We start from the raw sequence: 19,227 nt of genomic DNA on the forward strand, positions 1-19,227 counted from the left end.
CAAAGGCCTCTGACATGCCCTGGAGACATTTTTCCCATTGTCTTTGTGCCTAACATTTGGTTCCTCCCTATGTATGCAAATTTCTGCAGGTGGCTTAAATTTCTTCTCAGAAAATGGGTTTTACTTTTCTATTGCATCATCAAGCTGCAAATTTTCCAGACTTTTATGTTCTCTTTCTCTTGTAAAACCAAATGCCTTTAACAACACCAAGTCACCTTTTGAATGCTTTGCTGCTTGGGAATTTCTTCTGCCAGACACCATAAATCATCTCCCTCAAGTTCAAAGATTCACAAATCTCTAAGGGAGAAGCAAAATGCCACCAGTGTCTTTGCTAAACCATAGCAAGAGTCACGTTTACTCCAGTTCCCAACAAGTTTCTCATCTCTGAGACTACCTCAGCCTGGATTTCATTGTTCATACAATTATCAGCATTTTTGTCAAAGCCATTCAACAAGTTTCCAGGAAGCTCCAAACTTTCCCACATTTTTCTGTCTTCTTCTAAGCCCTACAAACTGTTCCAACTTCTGGCTATTACTGAATTTCAAAGTCGCTTTCACATTTTTGGGTATCTTTATAGCAGCAACCCACTGTATTGATACCAATTTACTGTATTATGCTGTTTTCATGCTGCTGATAAAGACATACCTGAGACTCAGTAATTTATTAAGAAAAAGAGGTTTAATGGACTCACTGTGAGTGGAACTGTGTCTGGGCAGACCTCACAATCATGGCAGAAGGTGAAAGGCACATCTTACTTACATGGTGGCAGATAAGAGAAAATGAGAGCCAAGTGAAAGAAGAAACCCCTTATGAAATTATCAGATCTCTTGAGATGTAATGACTACGAGAACAGTATAGGGGAAACTGTCTCATGATTCAGTTGTCTCTCACCAGGTCACTCCCACAACCCATGGGAATTCTGGGAGCTATGATTTAAGATGAGATTTGGGTGGGGACACAGCCAAACCACATCAGCTTTCTGATAACATGAATATTCTGAGAAATTCGATTTTTTTTTACATAGTGGATCAGGACTCCAGAAATAAATGTTCTGGAAAACAAAGCAGGATCTACATAATCTAATCTGACTTAGTCTTGGAAGTTACACAGTATCTTCTACCAAATTTTGTTGGTTACAAGTAAGTCAAAAGTTTATCTAGATTCAAGTGAAGGGGCATAGTTTCTTCCCCATCTCTTCATGGGTGAATTTATACCATTTCCAAAAAACCATAGTAATGGCCGTTATAAATGGGTGTTTTTTTTATTAGTTGAAGCTGTAACTGATGCCTTCAAATTATACTAAATAGTTAATTTTCTCTAACATTCTTCAGTGTGACCGATTCAAAAAGGGAGAGCCTGTTTCAAAATTTCTGCGTGTGGGTAATCACAATCCTACTAAGGTAGCCTCATGACCTACGTACTTGTATAATTGCATCCGTTTGAGTGTGTAAATCAAGTCCCTAATCAGCTGCCTGTAAGTTAATGAAAGAGGGCAATTGTCCCAAGTGAGCCTGACTTAATCAGGTGAGCCTGTTAAATGAGTGTAGAGGTCAGAGAAATTTTCCTGCTTGCCTTGAAGAAGGTGCAATGAATGTATTGAATTACTACAAATGTAATGAAATTTATTTACTAGCTACTTGAAAGAGCTTAGAAGCAGAGGCATCTCAGGCAAGTCTCCATATGCAAAGGCAATCTGACTGATACCTTGCTTTCAGTCTAGTGAGTTTTGAAGTAGAGGGCCCAGCTAAGCCATGGCCAGATTTGTGCCTCAGAGAAACATTAACATAATATGTGTTTGATATTTTAAATGGCTTGTGATAATTTGCTGCAGAGCAATAGAGGATACTCTATTGTAGAGGATACTATTGCTTCGCACTTTCTACAGAAAATAAAAGCCATCCAGTGGGAACTCGAGTATCTCTAACTACACGTGAAATGTACATTTTCTACCAATAACAAACTGATTCCTTTCCTTTTCTGAAGATGGAAAGGCTTCATTTTTTATGACTTGATAATTCCCTGATGTAAGAGTTGTAATGGTCACATTCTCTGAACACAATACAATAATATTAGAAATTATAATATAATTTAATCAAAACAGCAAAAAGCTTACTCTCTTGTGGTTTAGAAAAATATCCACTTAGTTGAAATTCCCAACATATGAATCAATACAAAGTGAAAAATATATTTTTGGAATGTCTGCTTCTAGCTAAGAGAGAGTAGTTTGTAACAAACCAGCACTAACATTAAGAACAGCTGAAAAACAACAGCAGCAATTGTGTGGAAAGCCTGAGTCTCAAAGGCATTCAGAAACTGAAAGGCCATGAATTCAGTAAGAAGATAATTCCACTGACGTGATCCCAGTGCCTCCTTGTCATTGGTTAAGTGTTAAATCATAAATAGTGAATGACAGTCTAAAAAGTTGGGCAGAGGAAATCCGATATAAGACAGAGGAAATGGCAGAGACTTTGTGATTTTACTGATTCGGGACAAAGGAGATGGAAATTAATATTGGCAGCTAGAACTAAGACTTTGGAGAGAAAGGAATCATGTAAAGGTGAGCCTAATTTTCTGAGTTGCACTTTTCTTCAATATTTCTGTGAATTATTAAACTGTACAGGCCAATCGTATGTAAAGACAAAGAAATAGAAACCTCATAAGAACTCTTGGAAGACTTACAGTGCCAAGAAGAAAAAGCTGGAGTTCTTGTTTTACCAAAGTTGAAGACCCTGGTAAATTCTCCACCCATACTCTCTGCCAGAGGGCTATACATTAAAAGTAGCGGATAAACCCAACATCTTCAGAATCTTAAAGACTGAAAATAAACTGCAACCCCAAACCTGATGACAATGAGAAGAGATTTTTCTGTTCTAGCCGCCTTACAGAAGATAAGAGAAATTTACTTTGGAGAAAATTTCTGCAATTTTCATACACATTGTCTGAAAATTAGTAAAAAGTCACAGGCATACCAAGAAAATGAACCAAATGGAGACAAACTGCATAATGGAAACAGATCTTTGTAAGTTATCAGATAAGCATTTTTAAGCAGCTGTGATTATTTAAGAAAACAGATGTTGAGATGGAATTTTTTCTTAAGATTTCGAAAGGCTTTTAAAAGAATCAAATGAAAAGTACATATTTGACAATATAATTATTGAAAGTAAGAATTAAATAGCAGAGCATACTTAATGAGATTACTGTGAAAATGGTAAACACTATTGAGCATTTGGAAAATGGCTATTTTGAAACAAGATGTGCTGTCAGTGAAAAATACAGATAGAAGTTCAAAAACTTAGTTTAAGAAAGTAAAATATCTCATTATTATTTTAATATTGATTACATATTAAAATTATACCATTTTGAGTTAAATAAAATATATGGTTAAAATTAATTTTTCCTTTTTGTTTTTTAGAATGTAGCTAATAGAGAACTCACATGTTGTTGCTTGCATTTTATTTATATTGGATAGTGCTTATTTAGAATGTAGAGTTATAGAAAATAACTATATTGATGCATGCAGAGAGAAATAAACAGAAAATAATATAAGACACATATGGGACAGGAAATACATGTCAAAATCCATATAATTGGATATCTTCAAAGAAAAGAGAGAAGAAGATTGTGGTAGTATTAAATAGATGACGGCTAAGAATTTTCTCAAATGTACAAAATCCAGAGTTATTATTTCATAATATAAACCTTCAGCAAGAAAAAAATATCTAGGTGCATCATAGTAAAACTGTTGATGACTAAAGATAAAGAGAAATATTAGAAGCAGGTAAAATAAAAGGACTTTAAGCCACAGAAGACTTATGGTTCACTTCTCAATGTAAAAAAAATGGAAGCTACAATGCAATGGAATGGCATCTTTAAATTGCTGAAAATGTAACTGTTAACCCAGAATTTTATACTAAGCAAACATAATGTTTTGTAGAAGAGGGCAAATTAAAGACCTTTCTAGGCAAATAACTAAGAGAATTCGTCACTAGCAACACTGCACTAAAATAAAATACTAAAGGGAGGATTTCAGACAATAGAAAGTGACCCCAGGTAGCATTACAGAAATATGGAAAGTACATAATGAACAACAGAAATGCAGAAGTATAGGCAAAAGTAAATATTAAGATTTTTAAAAACCCAAGTATGATCATGTCATATGTGTTTTAAGGTAGATATAAAATTAAATTGCCGGACTACAATAACACGAAATTTGAGAATTCATAAATAAAATGTAAACATTAAGGTATTAGCATTGTTTGCAAAGAATATTATAAACCACTACTATTTTTTATTGGACATTGATAAGTCAAGGATGATATTGGTATTCTTTGTATAATCACTAAATGTATAGTAAAAGAATATATAAATAACAAATTAGGCCAAAATCAAACATTGATCATTTCTAAAGATGGCAAGACAGAAAATATGTGGGGTAAAAAAATAACAAAATGGTAAATACAAATTAAAATAGATCAATAATTGCATTAAATGTAAATGGAACATACTATTAAAATAAAACAACTGTCAGATTAATTTTGAAACTATCCACTATATGTTTCTTACAAGCAAAAACAAAAAAAATGAAAGGGAAAAGATAGAAAAGATGTATTATAGAAAAACTGACCTCTAAAAATCTGGTGTAACTATATATAATGTAGCCTATAACAAAGAAGCATTACCAGAGATTAACAGGGATGCAACATGATAGAAGATTAAATCCCCCAAGAAAATACAATAATTCAAAATTTCATGTACTTACAAAGATAGCTTCATAAAATGAACAGAAATAAAATTAAAATAGACATCAATAATCAGTGGGAATTTTCAGCACCTCTATCAATTGCAGACAAAAATACATAAGGATATGTATAAATGGAATAATAAATAAAACTGTTAGTGTACAACATCAAATCAGTTACCTTTAGTTCAAAACTATTTCTGCCTAGTAAACCTCAATTCAGCTTTTCCAAAGTTTCCTCAAATATTTCCATATAAATACAAGAAAGGAAGAAATAAACAATTTCCCCACATTTAGGTTGCATGATGCCAGCCTAGGCTGGAAGAGCTTAAATGTTTCTGTCAGAGCTTCAATATGTTGTCTAAATTAACAGTTTCTTAAAACTGAAACACGACAAATGGTACAAAGATACTATTTCTTCTCTATGCGGTAGAATAATCAGTACGTAAAAAACTGGTAGTATGTTCCTACTTTTACCATTAATAAACTACTCTCAGGGAGTAGGGTCAACCTCTATATTCAGCAACAAGGGAAAAATTTACATCTCAATACAACAGAAAAATATATTGGAAGACAAATTTGTAATGCTCCTTCTCTCCTTCTCCCTCTTGGGTATGTACTTCACAAAGGTTCAGTTGAAGTAGCAATGTTTGTCCTAGGGGAATATATCTTTAAGGCTAGAATTCAGGACTTTGGGTGTCCCACAAGGAGGACAAGCCTTTTTAGGAGTTTCTCAAATAGCACCACACAGATATGCCAATTCCACTTACATTTAAGTATGCCTGCCTCACAAATAGTAAGGGTTGCTCCCACCAAACTGATACACTGTACCACTGATCATTTTTTGTTACATATTTGGTTAATGATAAACTTTTGAAATATTTTTACATTCTAAAAATAAATGGAAGTATAGATTTTTATGCTTATTTCTTTCACCTACTATTATATGGTTATCTTTATTATTGTAATTTGTCTGAATGCTTAGGCTATATTGGCTGAATTAAAATTAATGTTCTTCAAACTTCTTTCTTCTAAAGTTATTGGTCTGCAAAACTGCGTTTCTTTGAGCAAGGATCACATTCCAGTTATTTATCTTCCTTTCCTGTTTAGCACAGTGCCTGGCAATAGACAGGAGCTGTTTGAAGAACAAGTAAATTGTATGTTGTGATGATTGACTGTACCATAATCTATTGCTCTGATATTATAGATGGTTTCTTAGTAAACTACATTTAATACACAGCAATTAAGAAGACAGATAATGAAAGAATCTGATCAACAGGCTTTACCACCACAAAATAATTTTGATCACTGTGTGTGCTCAGGGTTGATATTAAATTTAGATTTTAAATAATTTTTATTGATCATCTGTATCTTTCATTTAGAGGTCATAAGAATGAATACTGATGTCAAGACAAAAAAATACAAATGCTGAAGCTTTGATAAATACCAAAGCAATTTGCTGACAGACATTAACATTTTTAAAACAATTATCTTTTGTAGTCTGTTGTCATATTACAGATCTTTTTTCACTGAAAACATTCAGTTTATTGTGGAATCCAAGATAATCTTTGCATATGCCAACAGATGTGTATGTGTTAAAGGAAAGATCTTTGGAATATTTTTAGATGTAATTAACACAGTACATGTTACATCAAATTCTACATTTAAGATTACTTGCAACAATTCTCTTTTTTATTAGTAATTAACCTTGAATAGCACAATTTTAGGGGAGTGGCCCTGAAACTTCTAAAGTAGGAGCACATTTAATCTTGGATTTCTACAGAATTCGTTTCTGTTTGTTTGCTTTGCTTTGCCAAAAATAAAGAAAAAACTAAACCATTTTTTGTGATCAACACAATACAGCACAATAGCAATTGATTTAAAGTCAAGGAAAAGTTTCATATCTTTTAGGTAATTAAGCAGGTAGTTAATATTTGGTCAATTAACAATTTTTATCCAAAGCAAGCATTAAAATTCTGGCTGATGATCTAGTATATTAAAAAATTAAATTTCTTATACAAGTATAGGTTATTGCTGTTATTCTAGTCTATTATATGTACTTAAATATAATTGCTGCCTTATGTTGTAGTAGGAGGCTATTGTAGAAATTAGAAATCAGCACATTCTATTGTGTTGTTCCAGATACTAAATGTCACTCTTTTTAATGTGTCCTAGTTAAGAGGAATTCATAAGGATATGAAGAAATTGATTTGCCAAGTGGTTAACTGGCACTTCAAACACTCATGTATTCATTTCTATGTTTTATAAGCATTTATTGAATACCTGTCATATGCCAAATATTATTTTAGGCACTGTGAATATAAGGAAAGTAAAATGCAGTGTATAACCTTGAGGTTCCATCAACCTAAACAGAATGAGGGAAACTATAATAGAAAGATGATTGTACTACACTGTGGAAAATGTAATGGTAAAGATAGGCACAGAATATTATAGAAGTAGAATGGTCAAATAGCTCATCTAGACTTGGAGGTTATGGCTAGCAAGAGAATTTTGGGGAAGATAATTCTTGAAAATTTTAAACAAGTTCAAACTATTTCATAGATTATGTATTAGAGATGAAAGCTGTTTCAGGAAGAATAGTAAAAACTGTGTCAAAGAGGCAAGAAACAAAATTCATGCAAAGAATTGAATATATCATCACCTGTTGGTGTGTATCACTTGAGGCACCAGGCAGGTAGGAATTAGGCTAGCAATAGGCAAGGCCAGATTAGGTAGAGCCTACAAGGTATATGACAACATTTTTGTATTTTATGGTTAGACATGGGTTGAAGATTGAACTTGTAGCCAGTTTGGAGTCACTAATGAGCAATCAGTGGTAGAGTCAAATAGTAAATGCTGGACCATGGGCAGATGATTTTGGAAGGGATATGGTGAATGGCTGTAAATGGACAAGACTGAAAGCCTTCAGAACATCTGCAGTCAGCATATGAACAATAGTGAGAATGGTGATAGGAGCTGAGAGGAGGAAATGGATTTGGGAAATAGGATATTTAGTTAATAAAATCAGAGCTACATAGTTATTTGGAGATGGAAGGGACAAGGGTAAGTCCCCTACTGACATCTTGGTAGATGAGGTGAATGACTGTGCTAAATCATCTGCTATACTTCAAATTGAATACATGAACTAGAAATTCATATCATCAGTCAGGAGAAAAGAAGCTTGGTATCTCCAGAAATCAAGACAATTACGACAGAGCAACTTAAAGTCAGGGCAGAGTTTCAGATCTTTTAAGCAATTAAGCACAAAGTTAATGTTCAGAAACTATTACCTTCATCAGAATTAAGCATCACAGTCCTGTCTGAAACTCTTATATATTAAAAACTCATTTTTAGTTTTACCCACAAATGTAGCTTATTGCTGTCATTTGCCTTTAAACACAGGAGCTGCTTTATGATTAAGATTGGTGAATGTGATGTTAGTAAGTGATTAAGTTATTTAAACAGTCCAGAATTTATTTCTTAAAAACATTAATATGAAGCTATACTGTATATACATACAGTATATACAATGTTAGACGCTGTGCTGTGTGCTAAGGAGGCAGAGAAGAAATAAATACACAATCCCTGATGACAAAGTGTTTGTTTTAGCAGAAAGATGAATTTTTAAAGAGGGATTTTTTATTTTATTTTATTTTAGGTCAGGGTTACATGTGCCAGATTTGCTACATAGATAAATATGTGCCATAGTGATTTGCTGCCCAGATTAAATAGGGAAGATTTCTTATATTAAAAAAAAACTTTCTATGAGATGCTATAATTTTGCTCCTCACAGAAAATGCTATGTTTTAACCCATATCTAATCATAAAATACAAATTCATCCTCAGAAATATGGTATTGCTTAGATATTAGTCTGCACCCCTTTGAAAGTTTTCTTACTTTTAGTATTTTCGATTATCATTTTTTGAATCATTTATGTGACATGAAATATAATTTTATATGTTAATAAAATTCATTGCTGCTAGTAACCAGAGGAAGAACAATTTAGTTAGTTTCTTTATCTATAATTTTCATTCTCTTACTATATTTTTATGGAACATCCCCAAACTAAAACGATATGAACTTAGCCAAGCTCTGAGCACTTTCTCTTATGATAAGGATGTGCTTCAATCTCTTTGACAATAGTCTTTAGAGAAAAGCCAGTTTGCTTTTGGATCTAGACTTTAAGATAGGAGTTTTTCTTATTCTAGTATTTCTCAGTAATTGAGCAATTGGGGATGTACGCTCCAGATACTTCCTTTACAGATTGTCTCTGAAATACAAGGGCTGTGGAAATTTTGGATAAAAACATTCAACCAGTAAGTTAAAAAGCAGTGAAGTGTGGTTAATTCATCCAGCTGATTCACTGAGTAAGAGTTAATGTAATTGCTATTATCAGATGGAACATTTAGGCTTACTTAGCTTAAAACAATTATTTACTGAAGCTAAGATTCAGAGACTTAAAAAAAATAATAGATTTCCCAGGGTCGGATAGCTACATAAAAGAAAACTACTTAAATCCCCATTTTTAAATAGGTCATGTGTATTGATGTAGATCTTAAATACATTAGCATTCATTCTTTTTCAGTTAAGTGCTCAGTGCAGAATTTTGACAATTGTATACAGTCATGTAACCACCACCACAATCAAGATGTAGAATATCTACATAACTGGATGGAGAGTTCCACAATGCTCTGTTCTCCACTCTTGCCCCCCTAGGCAATCTCTAATCTTGATTTTATGCTTATAGTTTTACCTTCTTTAAAATGCCACAGGATTCGCACATAGGTATCCCTTTATATCTAGTTTCTTTCATTTAGCTTAATTCTTTTTTATATTAATGAAGGTGTTGCATGTGTCAGTAATTCAATTTTTTTGAACAAGTGGTATTCCATTGTAAACATGTTCCTCAATTTATCCGTTGATCACTTGATGAGCTTTTGAGTTTTTGCTCTGTTTGGTTTTGTTTCTGTAGTTTCAGCTATTCTGAATAAAACTGCTATAAACATTTTATACAGCCCTTTGTGTGAAGATATGTTTTCATATCTTCTAAGTACATACTAAGAAGCAGAATTGTTGCATCCTAGGATTTAACTTTATAAAAAATCACCATGTGTTCTTACTGTTCAATAACCACTTATGAGTGAAAACATGTGGTGTTTGGTTGTCTGTTCTTGTGTTAGTTTGCTGAGAATGATAGTTTCCAGCTTTATCCATTCCCTGCAAAGGACATGAACTCATCATATTTTATGGCTTCATAGTAACATCACACACCAAGGCGTGTCAGGGGATGGGGGACTAGGGGAGGGATAGCATTAGGAGAAATACCTAATATAGATGATGGGGTGATGGATGCAGCAAACCACCATGGCACGTGCATACCTATGTAACAAACCTGTACGTACCCCAGCACATAAGGTATAATTCAAAAAATTCAAAACAAAAAAACCGCTGCCAAACAGTTTTCCAAAGATGTTTTATTTCCACAAGTCACATATGAAAAGTCAAAGTGCTCTGCACTTTGTACTGTCTTCTCTTTTTCCATTTATTCTATTAGGTATCTCACTTTAGTTTAAATTGAATTTACATTTCCCTGATGACTGATTATGTTGAGCATCTCTTCAAATGTGTTTGTCATTCATACTTATCTTTATTAAAATATTTGTTCAAATAATAATCCTTTACTCATTAATTAGATAGTTTACAATGTTATCGAGTTGTAAGGATCCTTTTTGATTTGTCTTTATTTCTTTTTTTAAAATTTATTTATTTATTTTTTATTGCATTTTAGGTTTTGGGGTACATGTGCAGAACATGCAAGACAGTTGCATAGGTACACACATGGCAGTGTGTTTTGCTTGCTTTCTCCCCTTCACCCACTTTTGGCATTTCTCCCCAGGCTATCCCTCTCCACCTCCCCCTCCCACTGGCCCTCCCCTTTTCCCCCAATAGACCCCAGTGTTTAGTACTCCCCTCCCTGTGTCCATGTGTTCTCATTTTTCATCACCTGCCTATGAGTGAGAATATGCGGTGTTTCATTTTCTGTTCTTGTGTCAGTTTGCTGAGAATGATGTTCTCCAGATTCATCCATGTCCCTACAAACGACACAAACTCATCATTTCTGATTGCTGCATAATATTCCATGGTGTATATGTGCCACATTTTCCCAATCCAGTCTATCATCAATAAGCATTAGGGTTGATTCCAGGTCTTTGCTATTGTAAACAGTGCTGCAATGAACATTCGTGTGCATGTGTCCTTATAGTAGAACGATTTATAGTCCTTTGGATATATACCCAGTAATGGGATTGCTGTGTCAAATAGAATTTCTATTTCTAAGGCCTTGAGGAATCGCCACACTGTCTTCCACAATGGTTGAACTAATTTACACTTTCACCAACAGTGTAAAAGTGTTCCTATTTCTCCACATCCTCTCCAGCATCTGTTGTCTCCAGATTTTTTAATGATTGCCATTCTAACTGGCGTGAGATGGGATCTCAACGTGGTTTTGATTTGCATCTCCCTGATGACCAGTGACGATGAGCATTTTTTCATATGATTGTTGGCCTCATATCTGTCTTCTTTCGTAAAGTGTCTGTTCATATTCTTTGCCCAATTTTGAATGGGCTTGTTTGTTTTTTTTTCCTGTAAATCTGTTTGAGTTCTTTGTAAATTTTGGATATCAGCCCTTTGTCAGATGGGTAAACTGCAAAAATTTTTTCCCATTCTGTTGGTTGCCGATTCACTCTAGTGACTGTTTCTTTTGCCGTGCAGAAGCTGTGGAGTTTCATTAGGTCCCATTTGTCTATTTTGGCTTTTGTTGCCAATGCTTTTGGTGTTTTGTTCATGAAGACTTTGCCTACTCCTATGTCCTGGATGGTTTTGCCTAGATTTCCTTCTAGGGTTTTTATGGTGCCAGGTCTTATGTTTAAGTCTTTAATCCATCTGGATTAATTTTAGTTTAAGGGGTCAGGAAGGGGTCCAGTTTCTGCTTTCTGCACATGGCTAGCCAGTTTTCCCAACACCATTTATTAAACAGGGAATCCTTTCCCCATTGCTTGTTTTTGTCAGGTTTATCAAAGATTGTATGGTTGTGGATATGTTGTGTTGCCTCCGATGCCTCTGTTCTGTTCCATTGGTCTATATCTCTGTTTTGGGACCAGTACCATGCTGTTTTGGTTACTGTAGCCTTGTAGTATAGTTTGACATCTTGTAGTGTGATGCCCCCCGCTGTGTTCTTTATGCTTAGAATTGACTTGGCTATGCGGGCTCTCTTTTGATTCCATATGAAGTTCATGGTGGTTTTTTCCAGTCCTGTGAAGAAAGTCAATGGTAGCTTGATGGGGATAGCGTTGATTCTGTAAATTACTTTGGGCAGTATAGCCATTTTCACGATATTAATTCTTCCTAACCATGAACATGGAATGTTTCTCCATCTGTTTGTGTCCTCTCTGATTTCGTTGAGCAGTGGTTTGTAGTTTTCCTTGAGGAGGTCCCTTACATTCCTTGTGAGTTGTATTCCAAGGTATTTTATTCTTTTTGTAGCAATTGTGAATGGCAGTTCGTTCTTGATTTGGCTTTCTTTAAGTCTGTTATTGGTGTAGAGGAATGCTTGTGATTTTTGCACATTGATTTTATATCCTGAGGCTTTGCTGAAGTTGCACATGAGTTTCAGGAGTTTCTGGGCTGAGGTGATGGGGTCTTCTAGGTATACTATCATGTCGTCTACAAATAGAGACAATTTGGCTTCCACCTTTCCTATTTGAATACCCTTTATTTCTTTTTCTTGCCTGATTGCTATGGCTAGAACTTCCAGTACTATATTGAATAGGAGTGGTAAAAGAGGGCATCCTTGTCATTGCCAGATTTCAAGGGGAGTGCTTCCAGTTTTTGCCCATTCAGTATGATATTGGCTGTTGGTTTGTCATAAATAGCTTTTATTACTTTGAGATACGTTCCATCGATACCGAGTTTATTGAGGGTTTTTAGCATAAAGGGCTGTTGAATTTTGTCAAATGCCTTCTCTGTGTCAATTGAGATAATCATGTGGTTTTTGTTTTTGGTTCTGTTGATGTGGTGAATTACGTTTATAGATTTGCGTATGTTGAACCAGGCTTGCATCCCCGGGATGAATCCTACTTGATCATGATGAATAAGTTATTTGATTTGCTGTTGCAATTGGCTTGCCAATATTTTATTGAAGATTTTTGCATCTATGTTCATCATGAATATTGGCCTGAAGTTTTCTTTTCTTGTTGGGTCTCTGCCGGGTTTTGGTATCAGGATGATATTGGTCTCATAAAATGATTTGGGAAGGATTTCCTCTTTTTGGATTATTTGGAATAGTTTCAGAAAAAATGGTACCAGCTCTGCTTTGTGTGTCTGGTAGAATTCGGCTGTGAACCCGTCTGGACCTGGGCGTTTTTTTGTGTGGTAGGCTCTTAATTGCTGCCTCGACTTCTGACCTTGTTATTGGTCTATTCATAGTTTCAGCTTCCTCCTGGTTTAGGCTTGGGAGGACACAGGAGTCCAGGAATTTATCCATTTCTTCCAGGTTTACTAGTTTATGTGCATAGAGTTGTCTGTAATATTCTCTGATGATGGTTTGAATTTCTGTGGGATCTGTGGTGATTTCCTTTTTATCATTTTTTATTGCATCTATTTGGTTGTTCTCTCTTTTATTTTTAATTAATCTCGCTAGTGGTCTATTTTGTTGATCTTTTCAAAAAACCAGCTCTTGGATTTATTGATTTTTTGAAGGGCTTTTTGTGTCTCAATCTCCTTCAGTTCATCTCTGATCTTAATTATTTCTTGTCTTCTGCTGAGTTTTGAGCTTTTTTGATCTTGCTCCTCTAGCTCTTTCAGTTTTGATGATAGGGTGTCAATTTTGGATCTCTCCATTCTCCTCATATGGGCACTTATTGCTATATACTTTCCTCTAGAGACTGCTTTAAATGTGTCCCAGAGATTCTGGCATGTTGTGTCTTCATTCTCATTGGTTTCGAAGAACTTCTTTATTTCTGCCTTCATTTCGTTGTTTACCCAGTCAACATTCAAGAGCCAGTTGTTCAGTTTCCATGAAGCTGTGCTGTTCTGGGTTGGTTTCTGAATTCTGAGTTCTATCTTGATTGCACTATGGCCTGAGAGACCGTTTGTTATGATTTCAGTTGTTTTGCATTTGCTGAGGAGTGCTTTACTTTCAATTATGTGGTCAATTTTAGAGTAGGTGTGATGTGGTGCTGAGAAGAATGTATATTCTCTGAATTTGGGGTGGAGAGTTCTGTAAATGTGTATCAGGTTTGCTTGCTCCAGGTCTGAGTTTAAGCCCTGGATATCCTTGTTGATTTTCTGTCTGGTTGATCTGTCTAATATTGACAGTGGAGTGTTAAAGTCTCCCACTATTATTGTGTGGGAGTCTAAGTCTCTTTGTAAGTCATTAAGAACTTGCCTTATGTATCTGGGTGCTCCTGTATTGCATCCATATATGTTTAGGATCATTAGCTCTTCTTGTTGTATCGATCCTTTTACCATTATGTAGTGGCCTTCTTTGTCTCTTTTGATCTTTGTTGCTTTAAAGTCTATTTTATCAGAGATGAGAATTGCAACTCCTGCTTTCTTTTGCTCTCCATTTGCTTGGTAAATCTTCCTCCATCCGTTTATTTTGAGCCTTTGTGTATCCTTGCATGTGAGATGGGTTTCCTGGATACAGCACACTGATGGGTTTTGGATTTTTATCCAATTTGCCAGTCTGTGTCTTTTGATTGGTGCATTTAGCTCATTTATATTCAGGGTTTATATTGTTATGTGTGAATTTGATACTGCCATTTTGATGCTAGCTGGCTGTTTTGCCCATTAGTTGTTGTAGGTTCTTTATTATGTTGATGCTCTTTAGCATTTAGTGCAATTTTGGAATGGCTGGTACTGGTTGTACCTTTCTATGCGTAGTGCCTCTTTTAGGAGCTCTTGTAAAGCAGGCCTGGTGGTGACAAAATCTCTGAGTACTTGCTTGTTCACAAAGGATTTTATTTTTCCTTCACTTCTGAAGCTCAGTTTGGCTGGATATGAAATTCTGGGTTGAAAGTTCTTTTCTTTAAGGATGTTGAATATTGGCCCCCACTCTATTCTGGCTTATAGTATTTCTGCTGAGAGATCTGCTGTGAGTCTGATGGGCTTCTATTTGTGGGTGACCCGACCTTTCTCTCTGGCTGCCCTTAGTATTTTTTCTTTATTTCAACCTTGTTGAATCTGACAATTATGTGCCTTGGGGTTGCTCTTCTTGTGGAATATCTTTGTGGTGTTCCCTGTATTTCCTGCATTTGATTGTTGGCCTGTCTTGCTAGGTGGGGGAAGTTTTCCTGGATAATGTCCTGAAGAATATTTTCCAGCTTGGATTTGTTCTCTTCATCCCCTTCTGGTACACCTATCAAATGTAGGTTAGGTCTCTTCACATAGTCCCACATTTCTTGGAGACTTTGTTCATTCCTTTTTGCGCTTTTTTCTCTGATCTTGGTTTCTCATTTTATTTCATTGAGTTGATCTTCAACTTCTGATATTCTTTCTTCTGCTTGGTCAATTCGGCGATTGAAGCTTGTGCATGCTTCGCGAATTACTCGTATTGTGTTTTTCAGCTCCTTTAATTCATTCATATTCCTCTCTAAGTTATCCATTCTTGTTATCATTTCCTCAAATCTTTTTTCATATCTTTTTTCAAGGTTCTTAGTTTCTTTGCATTGATTTAAAACATGTTCTTTTAGCTCACAAAAGTTTCTCATTATCCACCTTCTGAAGTCTATTTCCGTCATTTCGTCACAGTCATTCTCCATCCAGCTTTGTTCCCTTGCTGATGAGGAGTTTTGGTCCTTTGTAGGAGGCGAGGTGTTCTGGTTTTGCGTGTTTTCCTCCTTTTTGAGCTGGTTTCTTTCCATCTTTGTGAATTTATCCACCTGTCGTCTGTGTAGTTGCCGACTTTTCGATTGGGTCTCTGAACGGACACCCAGATTGTTGATGATGAAGTATTTCTGTTACTTGGTTTTCCTTCTACCAGTTTAGCCCCTTCGCTGTACGACTGCTGAGGTCCACTCCAGGCCCTGCTTGTCTGGGGTGCACCTCTAGCAGCTGTGCCACAGTGAGGGATGCTACCAGTTTCTTTTTCTGCTATCTTTGTCCCAGAATGATGCCTGCCAAATGTCAGTCTTTTGAATATAGAGGGGTCAGGGAGCTGCTTGAGGAGACAGTCTGTACTTTATAGGAGCTCAATCGCTGAGCTGTGAGCTCTGTTGTTCATTCAGGGCTGTTAGGCTGCTATGTTTAATTCTGCTGCAACCGAACTCATAAAGAAAACCCTTTTTTTCTCAGATGCTCTGTCTGGGTGGGGGTTGGGGCTTTATTTCTGAGTGTCTGTTGCACTGTCCTGCCCAGCTAAGAGGCTGTCTAGTCACTATTTGCCTGCAAAGGCTCCGCCCTGCTGGTGTGAGGTTTGCCCTGTTGCTGCAGGTTCTGCCCTTCTGCTGCGGTCTCTACCCTGCTGCCATGGGCTATGCCCTGCGGCAGAGCCTCTCTGTTGTGGCAGGTTGCCTCCGCAATGACAGGCTGCGTCAGTAATGGGCATGTACCTCAGTAGGGGCTGATTACCTCGGTAATGGTGAATGCCCCTCCCCCACGGAGCTGCACTTTCAGGGAACCTCCCCATCGGGAGCGTTTGGAATCGTCATTTCATTTGTCACACTGCGCTACCCCAAAGGCTGTGTCCCTGGAATCTCCTGGGCTGGCTTACTTTACAAGTCCCATTCAGTCTCAAGTTCAGCCCTCTCAAGTCTCAGGTTGCCAGTTCAACAGGGTACTCGGACCAGTGCGCTTTGTGCGGAGTGCTCTGGAGCGCCGCTGTGCTACAGCGTGGGCCACCACCACACCGGCTGCCGGCTACACTAGCCAAAACCTCTGCCTGGCGTCCTGGGTATCTTTTATACCTGGGAATTTCCCCATTCTGTGGGCAACAACGATCCGTCTGGAAATGCATCTCTGACTCACCCTCTCCGCGCATCCACCAAGAGCTTCAATCCTGGGTTGTTCTCACAGCACCATCTTGAGTCCTCCCACCCGTCTGTATTTCTTTACTATATACTTGTCTTGCAAATATTTTCTTTTGATATGTAGGTTCTCTTTACATGTCTAAGAGACATGTCTCTTAGGATATAAGATTATATTTTTGATGAAGCCCAATTCATCTATTTCTTCTGTGATTCATGATTTTTGTGTCCTCAAAATTTTTGCTTAACCTTGTGTCACAAGCATTTTCTCCTCTATTTTCTTCTAGGACTTTATAATTTTAACTCTTGTATTTAGATCAATGACATTTCAATTTTTTTAATATGGTAAGAGAAATTATTCAACAATATATTAACATGTTGGATATGCTGTCAAATATTTTCAGGATATTTCTTGTTGGAGGGTTATCTTTTTTCCATTGAATTGATTTGTGCTTCCGTCAAACACCAATTAACCACATATACATGAGTCTATTTTTATACTCTCTATTATATTCCATTGATGTATATTAATATTTTGACAGTAAGATCATGTACCATTGATGTATATTAATATTTTCATAGTCAGATCATGTTACATTCATGACTATAGCTGTGACTACAGTTAATTTTGGCATTAGGCAGTGTAAATTCTCCAGCTGTGTTCATCTCTTTCAATATGATTTTTCCTTTTCAAGATCATTAGATTTCCCACATAAATTTTAGAGTAAGCTTGTCAGTTTCTCCCCCCAAAAAAACAGATGAGATCATGATTGGGATTTTTCTGAATTTATAGATCAATGGAGGGGAATTGACATTTTAACAATAATGGGCCTTCTGATCTTTGATCATGGCATATCTTTGCACTAATTTATGTCATTAATTGATGCTTTGTAGTTTTCAGTACACAAATGCCTCACATATTTTCTTATATTTATCATTAAATATTTATAGATGGGATGCTACTGTAAATTATATATACTGTAATTAAATAGATACATATACTATATCTCTAGATAATAGATATATAATACATATAATTTATAGTATATATCTGTATATAATTGCAGTACATATAGTATACAGTTATACATAGTATACTGCCATCATATATACAATTATACAATATATATTATACAATATACAATTATACAAATATATACAATATACAATTGTATATACAATTATATATACATATACAATTACATATAATTGTTCTTTCAATATCTGCTATCTATGTAAACAATATAGATAACTATATATAATTGCAGTATATATATATCTCATATATACATTATATATATCTACATATAATTGCAGTACATATATATACTATATGTCTGTTTATATCTATATGTATGTGTGTGGGTGTGTGTATATGTATATATATCTATATATATTTGAGGGTACAGGATTTTACTCTGTCACCCAAACTACAGTACAGTGCCACAATCATAGCTCACTGCAGTCTAGAAATCCTGAGCTCAAGTTATCTCACTGCCTCAGCCACCTGAGTAGCTACAACTACAGGTATATGCCACCATGGCAGGGTAATTTTTAAATTATTTGTAAAGATGATGTCTCACTGTTTTGCCCAGTCTTGTTTAGAACTTTTGGCCTCAAATGATCCTCCTGCTTTAGCTTCCTGAAGCACTGGAATTACAGATGTGATTCACTGTGTCTGACATAAGTTATATTTTTAAATTTAATCTTCAATTTTTTTATTTCCAGTAATTAGAAAATAACCAGATTTGGTATATTGGCTTTGCATTCTGTTAACTACTAAGATCAGTCATTGGATTCATTTGCTTCTTTTGTAGATTCCTTAGAGTTTTCTATGTAGGCATATAACATATGAATAAAGATAGCTTTGTTTGTCTTACCCCGTTTTGTTGTTGTTTAGTTGTGTATGTTTCCTTTTCTTTTCTTTTGCCTTATTGCACTGGGTAGGACTTTAGTGTGATGCCAGATAATAGAAGTGATAAGATGATACTTAATTTATTTATTTCCTTTTTTTGAGACAAAGTCTCACTCTGTCACCCATGCAGACTATAGTGCAGTTGGTGTGATCACAGCTCATGGGAGCCTCAACTTTCTGGACTCAAGCAATCCTCCTACCTAAGCCTCCCAAGTAGCTGAAACCACAGGAGTGAACCATCATGCCTGACTGCTTTTTAACTTTTTGTAGAGACAGGTTCTCTATATTTCCCATGCCAGTCTTGAGCTCCTGAGCTCAAGCTGTCCTCCTGCCTTGGACTCCCAAATTTGGGATGACAGGTGTGAGCCATTGCGCCCAGCCTATTTTTAAATTTACTTTTTAACAAAGATAGAGTTTGTTAAAAGGGGTATTTCCATATTGAGCAGGCTGGTGTCAAACTCCTAGGCTTAAGTGATCCTCCCACCTCAGCCTCCCAAAGTGTTAGGATACAGGCTTGAGCCTTGTGCCCAGCCAGATAATGCATTGTTGC

The sequence above is a fragment of the Callithrix jacchus genome, chromosome 15 (genome assembly GCF_049354715.1).
Source record: "Callithrix jacchus isolate 240 chromosome 15, calJac240_pri, whole genome shotgun sequence".
Taxonomy (NCBI): domain Eukaryota; kingdom Metazoa; phylum Chordata; class Mammalia; order Primates; family Cebidae; genus Callithrix; species Callithrix jacchus.